Consider the following 18,684-nt stretch of genomic DNA (forward strand, 5'->3'; position numbering starts at 1 on the left):
GAGGATTAGAGGGATATCTTTCTAAGTGGGAGTTCCTAAGTAATATGATTAATTGAACTTAAATTTATCATGAACTTAGTACCTGATAGTATCTTGCTTGTCTATGTTTGATTGTAGATAGATGGCTCGTGCTGTTGTTCCGTTGAATTTTAATGCGTTCCTTGAGAAAGCAAAGTTGAAAGATGATGGTAGCAATTACACGAACTGGGTCCGTAACTTGAGGATTATCCTCATTGCTGCACAGAAGAATTACATCCTGGAAACACCGCTAAGTTCCAAGCCTGCTGCAGGAGCAACACCAGATGTTATGAATGTCTGGCAGAGCAAAGCTGATGACTACTCGATAGTTCAGTGTGCCATGCTTTACGGCTTAGAACCGGGTCTTCAACGACGTTTTGAACGTCATGGAGCATATGAGATGTTCCAGGAGTTGAAGTTAATATTTCAAGCAAATGCCTGGATTGAGAGATATGAAGTCTCCAATAAGTTCTATAGCTGCAAGATGGAGGAGAATAGTTCTGTCAGTGAACATATACTCAAAATGTCTGGGTATCATAATCACTTGACTCAACTAGGGGTTAATCTTCCTGTTGATAGTGTCATTGACAGAGTTCTTCAATCACTGCCACCAAGCTACAAAAGCTTCGTGATGAACTATAATATGCAAGGGATGAATAAGACTATTCCTGAGCTCTTCGTGATGCTAAAAGCCGCGGAGGTAGAAATCAAGAAGGAGCATCAAGTGTTGATGGTCAATAAGACCACCAGTTTCAAGAAAAAGGGCAAAGGGAAGAAGAAAGGGAACTTCAAGAAGAACAGCAAACAAGTTGCTGCTCAGGAGAAGAAACCCAAGTCTGGACCTAAGCCTGAGACTGAGTGCTTCTACTGCAAGCAGACTGGTCACTGGAAGCGGTACTGCCCCAAGTATTTGGCGGATAAGAAGGATGGCAAAGTGAACAAAGGTATATGTGATATACATGTTATTGATGTGTACCTTACTAATGCTCGCAGTAGCACCTGGGTATTTGATACTAGTTCCATTGCTAACATTTGCAACTCGAAACAGGGGCTACGGATTAAGCGAAGATTGGCTAAGGATGAGGTGACGATGCGCGTGGGAAATGGTTCCAAAGTCGATGTGATCGCGGTCGGCACGCTACCTCTACATCTACCTTCGGGGTTAGTATTAGACCTAAATAATTGTTATTTGGTGCCAGCGTTGAGCATGAACATTATATCTGAATCTTGTTTGATGCGAGACGGTTATTCATTTAAATCAGAGACTAATGGTTGTTCTATTTATATGAGTAATATCTTTTATGGTCATGCACCCTTGAAGAGTGCACTACTGGAATCGGCTACTTTGCCATCTGCCAGCTCTTTGTCGTCTGCTAGCGGACGGCAAAGAAGCTCTTTGCCATCAGCTACCCAAAAGCAGACGGCAAAGACCTGGCTGATGGCAAAGACCTTCTTTGCCATCAGCTAGTTCTTTGCCGTCCGCTAGCAGACGGCAAAGAGGGAGAGGGCCCCACTGACGAGCTGGTTAAAAAACTTAACGGCCCTCCCTCTTTGGTGTCTGCTAGCAGATGGCAAAGAGCAAGTAAGCGGACGGCAAAGGGGGCGGACGGCAAACGTTTAGGTTACTAATGGCCGAGCCCCACCCCGCCCATCTCTCTCTGTTTCGATCTGTCCCCCTCCTCCCCGACGACCGCCGCCACCCGCCGCCGCCCCCTTGCCCCACCTCCCCTCACCCCGTCGCCCCACCGTCCCAACCACTCGCCGCCGCCACCCGCCACCGCCCCCTGGCCCCACCGCCCCTCGCCCCGTCGCCCCCACCACCCGCCACCGCCATGGCGTCCCGTCGCCCGCGCTGGAGCCAGGCTCGCCGCGGGCCCCCTGCATCCGCCTCGCCCCCCCCCCCCCCCCGTCCCAGAGCTATGCTCGCCGCCGCCCCTGCGCCCGCGCCGCCCCCGGAGGCAGGCTCGCCCCTGCGTCTGCCTCGCCCCCCCCCCCCCCCCCCCCGCCCCTGCGCCCGCCTCGCGCCCCCCGCCCCGGAGCCAGGCTCGCCGCCGCCCCGGAGCCCGTGCCGCCCCCTCCATCCTCCAACGAGAGGAGCCAAGGTGAGCATTTTTTTTGTTTTTTTCTACTGTTTTTCATTGCTGTTTAGGTTTAATTAGGTTATTGATAGGTTTAGGTTAGTGGTTGGTTTAGGTTAGTGCTAGATTTAGGTTTAGATTATTAGAAGAAGAAAGTTGAAAAAAAGAAGAAAAAGTAGAAGAAGAGGAAAAAGGAAAAAAAGGAAGAAGAATAAGAAGAAAGTTGAAAAACAGAACAATATAGAAGAGGAAAAAGGAGAAGAAGAAAGAAGAAGAAGAAGAAAGAAGAGGAGGAGGAGGAGGAAGAGGAGGAGGGAGAAGAAGAAAGAAAAGAAGAACAAGAAAGAAGAAGAAAGAATAATAATAAGAAGAAGACCCCGACGCGCCACCCCGACACCCCGACCCCGACCCCTGACACCCCGACACCCCGGCCCGACACCCCGACCCCGACCCCCGACACCCCGACCCCGACCCCCGGCACCCCGACCCCGACCCCGACACGCCACCCCGACACCCCGGCCTGACACCCCGACCCCCGACCCCAACCCCCGACACCCCAACCCCGACCCCCGACACCCCGACCCCGACACGCCACCCCGACACCCCGACCCCGACCCCCGACACCCTGACACCACACCCCGACCCCGACACGACACCCCGATACCCCGACCCCGACACGACACCCCGATACCCCAACACCCGACCCTGACCCCCCGACACCCGATCCCCCAACCCCGACACCACACCCCGACACCCCGGCCCCGACACCACACCCCGACAACCGACCCCCTGACCCCGACCCCCCGACCCCGAAACAGCACCCCGACCCCGGCACGGCACCCCGACACCGACAGGACACCCCGACCCCCGACACCTCCCGAAAAGGTGTTCTTTGGCCTTCCAGAGGCCGACGGGGTCATATATTTGTGAATTATTAGTTAGGTCATATATTTTTCGATTTTGTTATGAAAAACATCAGATATAATTGTGTTGATCGTGTAGTTTTAAATGTGCAGTTGTTTCATCGCTGCGAGGTTTGGTGTTCGACGACCTCGCCGTGCGTTTGACGAGATCTGCCCCTTCGTTCGTGGGTGAGCACAAATGACAAGTCCTCCTCCCCCATTAATTATTTGATCTATTCCGATGAAACTTGATAGCTAGCTATATATGTGTCTTGAATCATCAGTATGTGTAACCAATATGTGTCTCCCATTCGAAAGCGTCATAGTTATAAATATGCATGCATTTGCATATTTATAACCTTGATTCTTTCGAATTGTCCAACGCTATCCATGGACAGCCCGAGTATGTGTAGATTGGTTCATTTTCCCATATGTTTTGCTCCGAATCCGACGCATAAATTTCGTCAATGCCTCCACTGTTGTTCTCCGGGTACACATCCTCTTTGTTTATTGCAGAGACGTGTATCAGGAGAACAGCAGGGAGGTGCTGCCGAAATTTTGCGTCAGATCCGGAGCATAGCATGGGAAAATGAACCCAATCTACACATACACGGGTGGGATTAGAACCTATCATTACCTATTAGAGTGTAGGTTGCATGGACGTAATAAAATTGACAAAGTAGATCAACTGATGAATATATACATGGTGAATTACATATATAATTGTTGTGTGTCCAGTAGCTCTGAAAGTCAAGATGAGTGACCGTGCGTGGATGTATACCGGTCACACTGGTCAGAACAAATGGAGCGCTGAATGGATAACAAAAACCAAGGGGTTTGTGCAAGCCGCATTTGCAAATGGCCAAAAGAAAACCTGGTGCCCCTGTTTCCGGTGCGGCAATTGGGAAAAGAAGACAGAGGCTGAAATGGGCAAACACCTGCAGAAGAGTGGTTTTACGCCCGATTATACGGTGTGGACATTTCATGGTGAGTCTTCCCAACGTGACCGAGCTGAGGTGGATCGTCATCGCACCGACGAGCATGGTACCGGGATGGAAAACATGGTGCAAGACTATGATGATGCTCGGGATTCGGACGAGGAGATGGAGAAATCTGGAAAGGCCTTCAATGAAATGTTGGAGTCTTCAAAACGTCCGCTCCACGAGCACACTGAGCTTTGTCAGTTGGATGCCATCTCACAAGTAATGGCTCTGAAGGCTCAGTTCAACTTGGGCAGAGAATGCTATGACGCAATTATGACAGTATTTGGACGCTTTCTACCCAAAGGCCATGTAATGCCTGCAAACCTGTACCATTCGGACAAAATCCTCCGTGCACTGAAGATGCCCTATGAGAAGATACATGCCTGTGAGAAAGGATGTGCCTTATTTAGGCTTGACTATGCGGACTTGAACTATTGTCCCATTTGCAAGTCTTCCAGGTATATTGTGGTAGACAACGGTATGGGTGAGAAGACACAGACCAAAATCCCCGTTAGTGTTCTTCGGTATATGCCAATCGTACCAAGACTTCAACGTCTTTTCATGGTCGAAGAGACGGCCAGACAGATGACATGGCACAAAACAGGCAAAAGAACCAAACTAGATGCAGATGGGAATCTGATGATGGTACACACATCGGATGGTGTTGCGTGGAAAAAGTTTGACGAATTAGATGCTAACAAAGCGACAGATCCGAGGCATCCTCGAGTCGGCATCAGCACGGATGGGTTCAGTGTGTTTGGTATGACGGCAGCCCAATACAGTTGTTGGCCCGTATTTGTCTTTCCACTCAATCTCCCCCGCGGACAGATTATGCAAAGAAAGAACATTTTCCTGACGTTGATAATTCCAGGACCCAACTATCCGGGGAAAAATATGAATGTGTACATGCAGCCGCTTAAGGACGAATTGCAAGAAGCCTGGGATAATGGGTTCAAGACATACGACGCCTTTAGCAAACGGAACTTCATAATGCGTGTCTGGTACATGTACTCGACGCATGACTTGCCGGCGTATGCGCTATTCGTTGGTTGGTGTGTGCATGGAAGGTTCCCGTGCCCCACATGCAAGGGAGCTCTTGAGTTTCGTTGGCTTTAGGCCGGTCGCAAGTTTTCTTGCTTCGACATGCATAGACAGTTCCTGGATCCTCGCCATAAGTTCAGGAAAGACAAGAAGAACTTCATCAGGGGTAGAGTTGTCAAAAACTCTGCACCACCTGCATTAACAGGCCAACAGACCCTGGATCAGTTAAACGCTCTCGAGCCAGATCCACAACGTCCAGGGTACTTCAAGGGGTATAATACTAAGCATGCGTGGACTCACAAAACATGCTTATGGGATCTGCCTTACTTCAAAGACCTCCTTTGCCCACACAACATCGACATGATGCACACTGAGAAGAATATTGCCGAGGCACTTTTTGGTACATTGTTCGGCATAGATGGGAAGTCAAAGGATAATACTAAGGCTAGAGTCGATCTGGAGGCGCTATGTGATAGGCCGTTACAAAACATGAAAGAACCGAAAGGAAAGCAGAACTGGACGAAGCCAAAGGCATGGTTCAATCTTGGAAGGTCAGCTATGAGGGAAATTCTCTTGTGGGTGCAACAGCAGTTGATGTTCCCCGATGGGTATGCAGCGAATCTAAAGAGGGGAGCGAATCTTGATAAACTGAAGATATTTGGTCTCAAGAGTCATGATTGGCACATATGGATTGAGCGGGTAATGCCGGTGATGTTGCGTGGCTTCATCCCTGAGGATGAATGGCTAGTACTGGCAGAACTCAGCTATTTCTTCCGTGTTCTTTGTGCGAAAGAACTATCGCCTGGCGTGCCAGAAGAAATGGAAGAGTTGGCGCCGGAGTTGATCTGCAAGTTAGAAAGATCTTTCCACCGGGCTTCTTTAATCCAATGCAGCATTTGATTTTGCATCTCCCGACCGAGGCAAGATTGGGGGGCCGTGCAAAATCGTTGGTGCTACCCAACTAAGAGGATGCAGAAGACGCTTCGAGAAAAATGTAAAAATAAACGTAGAATTGAAGCATCGATGGCTGAGGCATTCATCACAGAGGAGGCGGCAAACTTCGTAACAGCGCACTACGAAGCCAAAAATCGTCATTTGCATAATCCGAAGCCTCGGTACAATGCTGACGAGCCTAAAAAGGGTGGATCCAACCTCAGCCTATTCAAAGGGAATCTCGCACCAGCTAGTGTTTCACATCTAGTATCTTTGGATAACGAAGAATGGCGGACCATTTCGTTGTATATCTTCAACAACCTGATAGAAGTGCGGCCGTACATCGAGTAAGTTCTCGGTACATTGTTTCGCAACTTCTATTTCCTTTGAACTGCTCTTATTCCTGGATATGTCATACAGTCGATACGTCGCCATATTCTCGTATGGAGCGGAGATCCAAAAGGATTCCGTCGGAGAGTATGAGCTTCTCGCAAAGCAAGGAGGCGGCTATCCCGGTTTCATCTCTTGGTTCAAACAAACGGTAATTTCTATTAGACAATTTCATTTCATTCGCTAATTTGTGCATAATGCAACAATCCTTTCATATTAAACTTGTAGGCTAATTCAGAGTCTATGGACGCCGAATTGAGACAAGTCGCTAATGGTTTTGACTATAAGGTCCGTTCATTTGACAAGTACAACATCAACGGGTATCGCTTTCGTACCTATGGCAAAGAGCTATCTATGGCCGACCGAAAGTCTACAAATTGTTGTGTATCTGCTATCGGCGAAGGAGGTACCGAGTATTATGGGAGAGTTGAAGCAATTTATGAACTTCTATTCTATGGTGAAAACCCACCGAATGTCGTAGTCTTCAAATGTTATTGGTTTTAGTCGAAGGAGACTAGAAGGACTCATGAACATATAGGGCTAGTTGAAATCAACCAAAGCACCCATTTAGATGTTCCTGATGTCTATATTACGGCTCAACAGGCGACCCAAGTATTCTATCTACCGTGGGCCTGCCAAACTAATCCAAATCTGAAAGGTTGGGATGTCGTTTATGAAGTGCCGCCACGTGCTAGACTTTCTCCCCCAAAGGAAGAGGATTATGAACCTCACATTAACCCAGACACATATGAAGGAGAATTCTTCCAAGAGACACGTCTTTCCAAAAAGCGTTTCAAGAACCGCTATACTTCACCCCAAAACATTGAAGTAGACAGCGACAATGAACCCGACATCACCCCAGAGGAGGAACAAGAAGAGCCGGAACAAGAAGAGGTTACTGCTGCGGATGACCTGTCAATGCTTGACCGATTACGTCAAGGTGGCCTTGCACATGTTGATGCCAATGAACCCTATGAGCCCATCATTGATTATAGTGATGATGATGATTATGCATTTATTGATGATACTGATCGAGATTATTAGTAGTGTCAGGTATTCAATTTTTTTATGTTGTACTTGATGATGATACACTTAAGTGATATACATATTATTATTCATGTCGGTACTTCTTTTATGTTGTACTAATTTCGTTTATTCTTTGTCATGGCAGGTGTTGAAAGATGGTGGGCGCTGGTCGGGAGCGCGCCGAGGCCCCTTCTTCGTCGGCGCGTGGTGCGAGGTCTTCCATTCCACACGCACCTCTCGGCCGAGCGTTGCTGGACAGTATGGCGACACCGCCGGGCCCTTCTTCGTCGACCGCGATGCCCAGCAGGGGACGAGGTAAGAAGAAGATAGGAGGTGGAGCACGTGGTCGCGGGAGAGGAGGTAGGGTGACTCTTACGGCGCCTTCCTCGCCGCCGCCCCTAGCTGTTTCATCCGAGCACGTGACTGCTAGGGTGGACTCGTCTGAGGAGGAGGCTGCACGGACTCCGGTCCACGAGCCTCCGGTCCACGGGTCTTCGGCCCACGAGCCTCGGGTCGACGGGCCTTCGGCCCACGAGACCCCGGAGGAGCACACGTCTGGATGGGGTACCTGGTCGGGTCAGCCTGAGGAGCCGAGTGGCCACGCTGATGATGGCGGGGAGCCGAGTGGCCATGCTGATGATGGCGGGGAGCCGACTGATGAGGAGGGGGAGGAGGGGGGCAACGTCTACCAGCGTGGTGCTACACGGCTCCCGTCCGTGCCGGCGACCCGCGAGTAGAGGTGGTTGATTTTCCCTGATGGGGAGAGGTAAGTGCATTTAATCTTTTTGTACCTTGTGCATTCACGTTTCTTCAAATAACTGATGTGTTGGCCTTGTCATGCTGCAGGGGTTGGGACCACCATGAAAGTGTCTGCCGGCCCAACTCCGTCCTTGGAGTTTTGATTCGGCAAAACTTCCCGGGGTTTGTCACGTTGCCTGGTGAGGGTCGGCTTCCAGAGGTTGGATTGACTTGGGAGCACTACTTGGCTGCCCCGGCCCCGCCGGGTGAGATTATCGACAGTGTCTTGTGCAAGACGAGGGCAGACGTCGTGATCAGAAAGTTCTGGGTAATTGCTCCTTTACACAATTAAAAATCTTCAACTAGCTAGTTATTAATTGTACTAATCAATATTGTCTCATTTGATTGTAGACATTCTACAGGTGTGAGGAGGGATACGAGGAGGAGGCGGATCATGTTATCCACAAGGATTGCAAGCGCCTACTTCAGAACTTACGGCATGAGGTTCGGGTGCAGGCTGTTCGAGACTACTACACCGGGCGTGGTATCAAGAAGCCCAAGCAGGAGTGCCGCGATAAGTTCTTGAGTAAGGAGAAGTACATGAAGGTAATTCTTAAGGCCTTGTACTTACTTCCTTCATTTAGTAATTCATAGCCGTAGCGCTCAAGTTTCTATTTGCTAACTTAGGCCCCTCCGAGATGGTGTGCGGATCGGATGGATTGTTGGGAGGTGTTGATCAATGTGTGGTGCTCAAAAGAATGGCTGGCCACCCACAAAGAGGCCAAGGACAAACGTGACCAAATGGAAGGTGTGCCACACCACCAAGGCAGCTCCAACTTATTTCAGTACGGGCGGAACTGGGTATGTGGTTTGCTTCATGATTCATGCAATTCATTCATCATGCTAGCTTTAGCCCTTTAATTACTAATTTACTTTGTTTCTCTCTTTCAGGCACGCTACAATAAGGCGGATAAGGTGCCAGAGGTGTACGACCTGTATGCCATGGCCCACACTGGCCCTTACAAGAAAGTCAAGGCATTCTCTGCGTCTGACCTCGATGATCCAAAGAACTTCACCAACATCTCCGCCCACGACAAGCTCGTGCAATATAGAGATCAGGGGAAGGCGAGGAAAGGGGAGGACTTTAACCCGAGCCAGGGTCCAATTGATACAGAGCTGCTGATGATATCTGGTGGCGGGAGGTCCCATGGCTCCATAGCCATGGGAGATGGACTTATCCGTTGTCCTAGCACTCTCCCAGAGATCAAGGCGCGCCAGTCGAGCTCCGCTCCTGAGATAAGGCCTCGTGAATGGCCAGTCCAACTCGCCTTCAAGGTTAGTTATACGTACTCAGCTATCTTTCTCCATTACATTGTGTGCGCTTCCATCAATGATTACAAATGGTCATGTGAGTGGTGTTGCAGGCTGCTATACAGAGTGAGAGAGATAGAACGGAGAAACTTCTGGCGGAGGCGGCGGAGAGGCAGTGGGAGTTGGAGGAGAAGACGACAAAGATGTTGGAGCAGGAGAGGGCACGGAATGACATGCAGGCAAGGGCCATGTACGAGCTCCTTGTGGTAAGTTTCTTCTGCAGATTACTTGTTAGTCTTAACATTTGAGTCTCATTACTAACTAGTATGACTCTGTTGTGAAAACCAAATGTGCAGTCTGTGTGCGAGAAGTCCGGTCAGACCGCTCCGCCGATGCCAGTGATTGCTCCTGGGAGCATGGTGAGTTTAATTTGAATGGACATTACTTGCTAGTCTTAACATTTGAGTGTCATAATGCTAACGAGACATTGGAAATGATCTTTGGTGCAGCTTAACTCCAGAAACGCATCGCACGATCCTTCTCCAGCTACCGGCGCGAGCCAGCCCGCTCCTTCTCCAGCTACCGGCGCGAGCCAGCCCGCTCCTACACCTCCGTGATCACGGTAAGTTTCTCTAGTGTTTTGCTTAACAAATGCATAAAGACCTAGCTTTGCTTTATTTCCTCCAATATGCTTACCATGATGACCTAGAGTTAGCTTCTTTTCCTCCAAAATGACTTAATAAGCTTACTGACCTCATAAATCATCCATTCTACCTAAGTTAGCTCTAAAATGACTCATTTTACCTTAGTTAGCTTACAAGTGATCCAATTTATCCAATTTAGCTCTAAAATGACCCATTTTACGTAGATTAGCTCCTAAATGATCCATTTTACCTACGTTAGCTTTAAAATGACCCATTTTACCTAGGTTAGCTCCAAAATGACACATTTCACCTAGGTTAGCTCCAAAATGACCCATTTCACCTAAGTTAGCTCAAAAACGATCCATTTTACCTTAGTTAGCTCAAAACGTGGCATTTCACCTTAGTTAGCTCATAAACCACCCATTTCAACTAAGTTAGCTCCAAAATGATCAATTTCACCTAGGTTAGCTCATAAACGACCCATTTCACCTAGGTTACCTCATAAACGACCCATTTGACCTAGGTTAGCTCATAAATGACCCATTTCACCTAGGTTAGCTCATAAACAACCTATTTCACCTAGGTTAGCTCATAAACGACCCATTTCACCTAGGTTTGCTCATAAACGACTCATTTCACCTAACTTAGCTCATAAACGACCCATTTCACCTAGGTTTGCTCATAAACGACTCATTTCACCTAGGTTTTCTCATAAACGACCCATTTCACCTAGATTTGCTCATAAACGACCCATTTCACCTAACTTAGCTCCAAAATGATCCATTTCACCTAGGATAGCTCATAAACTACCCATTTCACCTAGGTTAGCTCATAAACGATACATTTCACCTAAGTTAGCTAATATATGGCATATACTTCTTCTTCTAGTCTTCTTCTTCTATTCTTTTTCTTCTAGTCTAATTCTTCTTCTAGTCTTCTTTTTCTAACTTTCTTATTTGTCATTTTGCAGGTTTCATTCACTTCACGGAAGCCAGCTTCCTATGATGGATTGCTTGCTTTTTCCTGTTTTTTCCTTTGATGCACTTCTTGTATTCTGCTCGCTTGCTATGATGAAACTTTGCATATTGTAATATGTATGGATCGATGGAACTATGTGCAACCTACTATGTATGTATGGATGGATATATATGTGCTGGATATTTATTATGTTGGATATATATGTGCTGGATATTTATGTGATGGATATATATGTGCTGTGAAATATTTGTTGTGATAATTGTTGGATATAAGAAAAACAAAACAAAAAAGAGGCAGTGCAGGCTCTTTGCCGTCCGCGGCAGATGGCAAAGGGGGCACGTGGCGCCCACCTATGCTTCCTGGGGATGGACCATTTGGCCAATTTGCCTACCGTGGCGGACGACAAAGCCAAGCTGATGGCAAAGACTTTGCCTTTGCCGTCCGCCGGGCGGACGGCAAAAAAGAGCGGGCGCTGATGTATAGCTGACGTCGTCTGGCAGACGGCAAAGAGGCGCTCAAATTTGCCGTCCGCTGGAGGACGGCAAAGGCCGCCGTTAGCCGCCTAACAGAGTAACGCTGGCAGACGTGCAACTTTTTGCCGTCCCCCCTCTTTGCCGTCAGCCGCTGTAGGCAAAGGGCTCTTTGTTGTCCGCCATAAAAAGTAGACGGCAAAGGTCCTGTTTGCCGACCCTATCTTTGCCGTCACTGTTTGCCGTCCGCCGCGGACGGCAAAGTGCTTTGCCGTCAGCCGTCCCTGCCTTTGCCGTCCGCCATGGCAGATGGCAAAGTACTGGATTCCTGTAGTGGTGGTATATTTTGATGAATCTCGATAGTACTGATACACATATTCATAATGTTGAAATGAAAAGATGCAGAGTTGATAATGATAGTGCAACTTATTTGTGGCACTGCCGTTTAGGTCATATCGGTGTAAAGCGCATGAAGAAACTCCATACTGATGGACTTTTGGAACCACTTGATTATGAATCACTTGGTACTTGCGAACCGTGCCTCATGGGTAAGATGACTAAAACGCCGTTCTCCGGTACTATGGAGAGAGCAACAGATTTGTTGGAAATCATACATACAGATGTATGTGGTCCAATGAATGTTGAGGCTCGTGGCGGATATCGTTATTTTCTCACCTTCACAGATGATTTAAGCAGATATGGGTATATCTACTTAATGAAACATAAGTCCGAACATTTGAAAAGTTCAAAGAATTTCAGAGTGAAGTTGAAAATCATCGTAACAAGAAAATAAAGTTTCTACGATCTGATCGTGGAGGAGAATATTTGAGTTACGAGTTTGGTCTACATTTGAAACAATGCGGAATAGTTTCGCAACTCAAGCCACCCGGAACACCACAGCGTAATGGTGTGTCTGAACGTCGTAATCGTACTTTATTAGATATGGTGCGATCTATGATGTCTCTTACTGATTTACCGCTATCGTTTTGGGGTTATGCTTTAGAGACGGCTGCATTCACGTTAAATAGGACACCATCGAAATCTGTTGAGATGACACCTTATGAACTGTGGTTTGGCAAGAAATCAAAGTTGTCGTTTCTGAAAGTTTGGGGCTGCGATGCTTATGTGAAAAAGCTTCAACCTGATAAGCTTGAATCCAAATCGGAGAAATGTGTCTTCATAGGATACCCAAAGGAGACTGTTGGGTACACCTTCTATCACAGATCCGAAGGCAAGACTTTTGTTGCTAAATTCGGAGTCTTTCTAGAGAAGGAGCTTCTCTCGAAAGAAGTGAGTGGGAGGAAATTAGAACTTGATGAGGTAACTATACCTGCTCCCTTATTGGAAAGTAGTACATCATAGAAACCAGTTTCTGTGACACCTACACCAATTAGTGAGGAAGCTAATGATAATGATCATGAAACTTCAGATCAAGTTACTACCGAACCTCGTAGATCAACCAGAGTAAGATCCGCACCAGAGTGGTACGGTAATCCTGTTCTGGAAGTCATGCTACTAGATCATGATGAACCTACGAACTATGAAGAAGCGATGGTGAGCCCACATTCCGCAAAATGGCTAGAAGCCATGAAATCTGAGATGGGATCCATGTATGAGAACAAAGTATGGACTTTGGTTGACTTGCCCATTGATCGGCAAGCAATTGAGAATAAATGGATCTTCAAGAAGAAGACTGACGCTGACAGTAATGTTACTGTCTACAAAGCTTGACTTGTTGCGAAAGGTTTTCGACAAGTTCAAGGGATTGACTACGATGAGACCTTCTCACCCGTAGTGATGCTTAAGTCTGTCCGAATAATGTTAGCAATTGCCGCATTTTATGATTATGAAATTTGGCAAATGGATGTCAAAACTGCATTCCTAAATGGATTTCTGGAAGAAGAGTTGTATATGATGCAACCAGAAGGTTTTGTCGATCCAAAGGGAGCTAACAAAGTGTGCAAGCTCCAGCGATCCATTTATGGACTGGTGCAAGCCTCTCGGAGTTGGAATAAACGCTTTGATAGTGTGATCAAAGCATTTGGTTTTATACAGACTTTTGGAGAAGCCTGTATTTACAAGAAAGTGAGTGGGAGCTCTGTAGCATTTCTGATATTATATGTGGATGACATATTATTGATTGGAAATAATATAGAATTTCCGGATAGCATAAAGGGATACTTGAATAAAAGTTTTTCAATGAAAGACCTCGGTGAAGCTGCTTACATATTGGGCATTAAGATCTATAGAGATAGATCAAGACGCTTAATTGGACTTTCACAAAGCACATACCTTGACAAAGTTTTGAAGAAGTTCAAAATGGGTCAAGCAAAGAAAGGGTTCTTGCCTGTGTTACAAGGTGTGAAGTTGAGTAAGACTCAATGTCCGACCACCGCAGAAGATAGAGAGAAAATGAAAGATGTTCCCTATGCTTCAGCCATAGGCTCTATCATGTATGCAATGTTGTGTATCAGACCTAATGTGTGCCTTGCTATAAGTCTAGCAGGGAGGTACCAAAGTAATCTAGGAGTGGATCACTGGACAGCGGTCAAGAACATCCTGAAATAGCTGAAAAGGACTAAGGATATGTTTCTCGTATATGGAAGTGACACAGAGCTCATCGTAAATGGTTACGTTGATGCAAGCTTTGACACTAATACGGAAGATTCTAAATCGCAAACCGGATACGTGTTTATATTAAACGTTGGAGCTGTCAGTTGGTGCAGTTCTAAACAAAGCGTCGTGGCGGGATCTACATGTGAAGCGGAGTACATAGCTGCTTCGGAAGCAGCAAATGAAGGAGTCTGGATGAAGGAGTTCATATCCGATCTAGGTGTCATACCTAGTGCATCGGGTCCAATAAAAATCTTTTGTGACAATACTGGTGCAATTGCCTTGGCAAAGGAATCCAGATTTCACAAGAGAACCAAGCACATCAAGAGACGCTTCAATTTCATTCGGGATTTAGTCCAAGTAGGAGACATAGAAATTTGCAAGATACATACGGATCTGAATGTTGCAGACCCGCTGACTAAGCCTCTTCCACGAGCAAAACATGATCAGCACCAAGGCTCCATGGGTGTTAGAATCATTACTGTGTAATCTAGATTATTGACTCTAGTGCAAGTGGGAGACTGAAGGAAATATGCCCTAGAGGCAATAATAAAGTTATTATTTATTTCCTTATATCATGATAAATGTTTATTATTCATGCTAGAATTGTATTAATCGGAAACATAATACATGTGTGAATACATAGACAAACAGAGTGTCACTAGTATGCCTCTACTTGACTAGCTCGTTGATCAAAGATGGTTATGTTTCCTAACCATAGACATGAGTTGTCATTTGATTAACGGGATCACATCATTAGGAGAATGATGTGATTGACTTGACCCATTCCGTTAGCTTAGCACTTGATCGTTTAGTTTGTTGCTATTGCTTTCTTCATAACTTATACATGTTCCTATGACTATGAGATTATGCAACTCCTGTTTACCGGAGGAACACTTTGTGTGCTACCAAACGTCACAACGTAACTGGGTGATTATAAAGGTGCTCTACAGGTGTCTCCGAAGGTACTTGTTGGGTTGGCGTATTTTGATATTAGGATTTGTCACTCCGATTGTCAGAGAGGTATCTCTGGGCCCTCTCGGTAATGCACATCACTTAAGCCTTGCAAGCATTGCAACTAATAAGTTAGTTGCGGGATGATGTATTACGGAATGAGTAAATAGACTTGCCGGTAACGAGATTGAACTAGGTATTGAGATACCGACGATCGAATCTCGGGCAAGTAACATACCGATGACAAAGGGAACAACATATGTTGTTATGCGGTCTGACCGATAAAGATCTTCGTAGAATATGTAGGAGCCAATATGAGCATCCAGGTTCCGCTATTGGTTATTGACCGGAGACGTGTCTCGGTCATGTCTACATAGTTCTCGAACCCGTAGGGTCCGCATGCTTAAAGTTCGGTGACGATCGTAATTAGGGTTTTTGTGTTTTGATGTACCGAAGGTTGTTCGGTGTCCCGGATGTGATCACGGACATGACGAGGAGTCTCGAAATGGTCGAGACATAAAGATTGATATATTAGAAGCCTATATTTGGATATCGGAAACGTTTCGAATGAAATCGGGATTTTACCAGAGTACCGGGGGGTTACCGGAACCCCCCCCCCGGGGGGGGGGGGTTATTGGGCCTACATGGGCCATAAGGGAGAAGAGGAGGGCCGGCCAGGGCAGGCCACGCGCCCCCTCCCCCCTAGTCCGAATAGGACAAGGAAGGGGGGGGCGGCGGCGCCCCCTTTCCTCTTTCTCCCTTCCCCCTTCCTTTTCCAACAAGGCAAGAGGGGGGAGTCCTACTCCTAGTGGGAGTAGGACTCCTCCAGGCGCACCCCTAGGGCCGGCCGCACCTTCCCCTCTCCCTCCTTTATATACGGGGCAAGGGGGCACCCCATGACACACGAGTTGATCTTCGTGATCGTTCCTTAGCCGTGTGCGGTGCCCCATTCCACCATATTCCACCTCGGTCATATCGTAGCGGTGCTTAGGCGAAGTCCTGCGTCGGTAGAACATCATCACCGTCATCACGCCGTCGTGCTGACGAAACTCTCCCTCAACGTTTTGCTGGATCGGAGCTCGAGGGACGTCACCGAGTTGAACGTGTGCAGAACTCGGAGGTGCCGTACGTTCGGTACTTGGATCGGTCGGATCGGGAAGACGTACGACTACTTCCTCTACGTTGTGTCAACGCTTCCGTTGCCGTTCTACGAGGGTACATAGACTACACTCTCCCCTCTCGTTGCTATGCATCACCATGATCTTGTATGTGCGTAGGAATTTTTTTGAAATTACTTCGTTACCCAACACTTTCATGATTATCGGAGGATGAATGCTATGATAATTGCTATGACTCCTTGGATTTGTTTGAAATATCCCTTTTCGATGAACTTGATGCTTGCTATGTTTGTGGCTATGATGTCAATATGAAATGTGCTTATGGAGATGAATTTGTTATAGTTCCTTATGTTAAATATGAAAACGTTGTTATTGCACCCACATATGATAGTTCTATCATCTTTTTAAATTCTTTCAGCTACACTATATCGGAAAAGTTTGCTCTTATTAGGATTATATTGATGGATTGCGTTTTACCGTTGCACATGATGATTTTGATGAATATAATATGTATGTGCTTGCTGCTCCTATTTGCAATTATTATGAGAGAGGAACTACATCTCCACCTCTCTACTACAATAAGTTTTGACCGGCTCCGACGATGGAGGGGCGATGACGGCGACACGCCTTCGGCTTGTTTCATTTCTTATAATCGCCGTTAGGTGGTCTATAAATCTGTATATAATTTTTATTATCTCTGGTATTCGTTATATTGCCATAATTAAATATGAATAGATTGAAAGTTCTCTTGATAAATGCGCACGTAGGATTTAGGCCATGTAGGTGGCTCGATCAGTGGGGTTGGACAGAAGCATGGGATGCCATCTCGAACGGAGGACATTTGCCATGCCAGTGACAAGTGATACATAGCATTAGGACATGCAGACGTGTGGTAGGTAATCATTGGGGGAGGGCTTCTTTATTGGTGTTGTTATGTCAACTTTCTGGCCCCGTTTGGAATTACAAGGCCTCTTTAGTCTTTAATTCTCAGGATTTGAAAAATACAGAAATATAAAAAACACAAGTTCACTATTCATGTCCATTTGAATTCTACATAAATATGGATTTCTTGCATTGCAGGAAATATTTATGATTATTTCAAAGAGGATCGAATGCATGTTAAAAATTCCTATGAAATGCAGTACAAAAGATTGCTTAGAGAAAAAAATCATATAGGATTAATCCGACAAAATCAAACAAGAAAAGCAGGGAAAAAATTCTAATCACATAAAAAAAGAAATAAATCTAAAGATTCCAATCCTTTAAATTCGTGCGAGAATCCTTTGGATCAAAGAAGCCCCAGAATTCTATGAATTTCGACGGCATGCCTCACAAATCTCTCAGAATAGAAGAACACGGGAATAAAATCATCATGTCAAACAAGCCCTTGTACTTCTCTGATAAAAGTTCAAATCACATCATTCAGCTTAGGTTCGGGGGTAAAAGATTTGGTCCGCCTTAGATTTTGCGTGTACTAACACATTGCCACACCACTGGTTAAATTTCCAAGTCACCAATGCAGAGGCCAGGCTGGGGTTTGAACCTCGTTTTCAAAAAGAAAAGAAAAATCCCATGTGTTAGTAAAGTAGTGGAGTATTCATTTTGATCGCCTATAAATTAACCATGTTTTCCCCATGTATGTATAGGAGTATCTTAAGATGGTTGGTTAAAAGGTAGTAGTACGAGAAGTGTCTTTTCGCGCTCAAGTTGTGTTGATCAGATGATGGCTCCAACGTGGAAAATGGTAGCCGGGTCCCATTGTCGCCGAAACGAGCCGGATAGATAGCGGCATAGGCACGCAGCGGGCCGGTGAGACGAGGGCGGCAGGAATGCGCGCGCCGACTGCCTCTGCCAACCATCGGCGGTGACAAATCGCACTCGATCATCACTGGGATCAGGAACCGAGGGGGCAAAGCCTGCGTGCATGCCGAGGCGCGGGGCCCCGCCGCTCCGACAAGAGGTAAAGCGGCCGCGCACGCCTGTGCGCTGTGTGGCCGCCCACCGCAGCCGGCCGGGCCCTCCTCTCCCGCTAGTGCGCGCCGATGGGGTGGGAACTGCTCCTGCCGCTGCCGCGCTGCACCTGCACGCACGCCTCCTGCCGCTGCCGCCGAACGAACGGTACTGATCGACGCGAGTAGCCACAGGGCGGGAGGATGTGCGTGGTGGGGGCGCGTGATATGGGCGCCTGCCATTATTGCCGGGGCGGCAAGTGCCAACGGCGATCGATCGAAATTCCTTGGCCGTGTCCACATTCACCTACGACACCCATGCATCCATCCATGGAGCCACCCTCCGCGCGCGACGGCCACGTACTCCCTTTATACTACGGTAGCTAGCCCGGCTCCGACGATGCCCCCTTTGGGGGGAGGTGAACTCCGGCCGCTTCTTTCGTCCCAGGCCCCAAAGCCCGAAAAGCTAGTTCGTTTCGGCTAGGTAACAACAAAAATTCTGGGAAAGGTGGAAGACGAAGCTAGATAGAGACGCAGA

This window comes from Triticum urartu, chromosome 6A (assembly GCF_056163025.1).
Source record: "Triticum urartu cultivar PI428250 chromosome 6A, HENAU_Tu73, whole genome shotgun sequence".
Classification (NCBI taxonomy): Eukaryota; Viridiplantae; Streptophyta; class Magnoliopsida; order Poales; family Poaceae; genus Triticum; species Triticum urartu.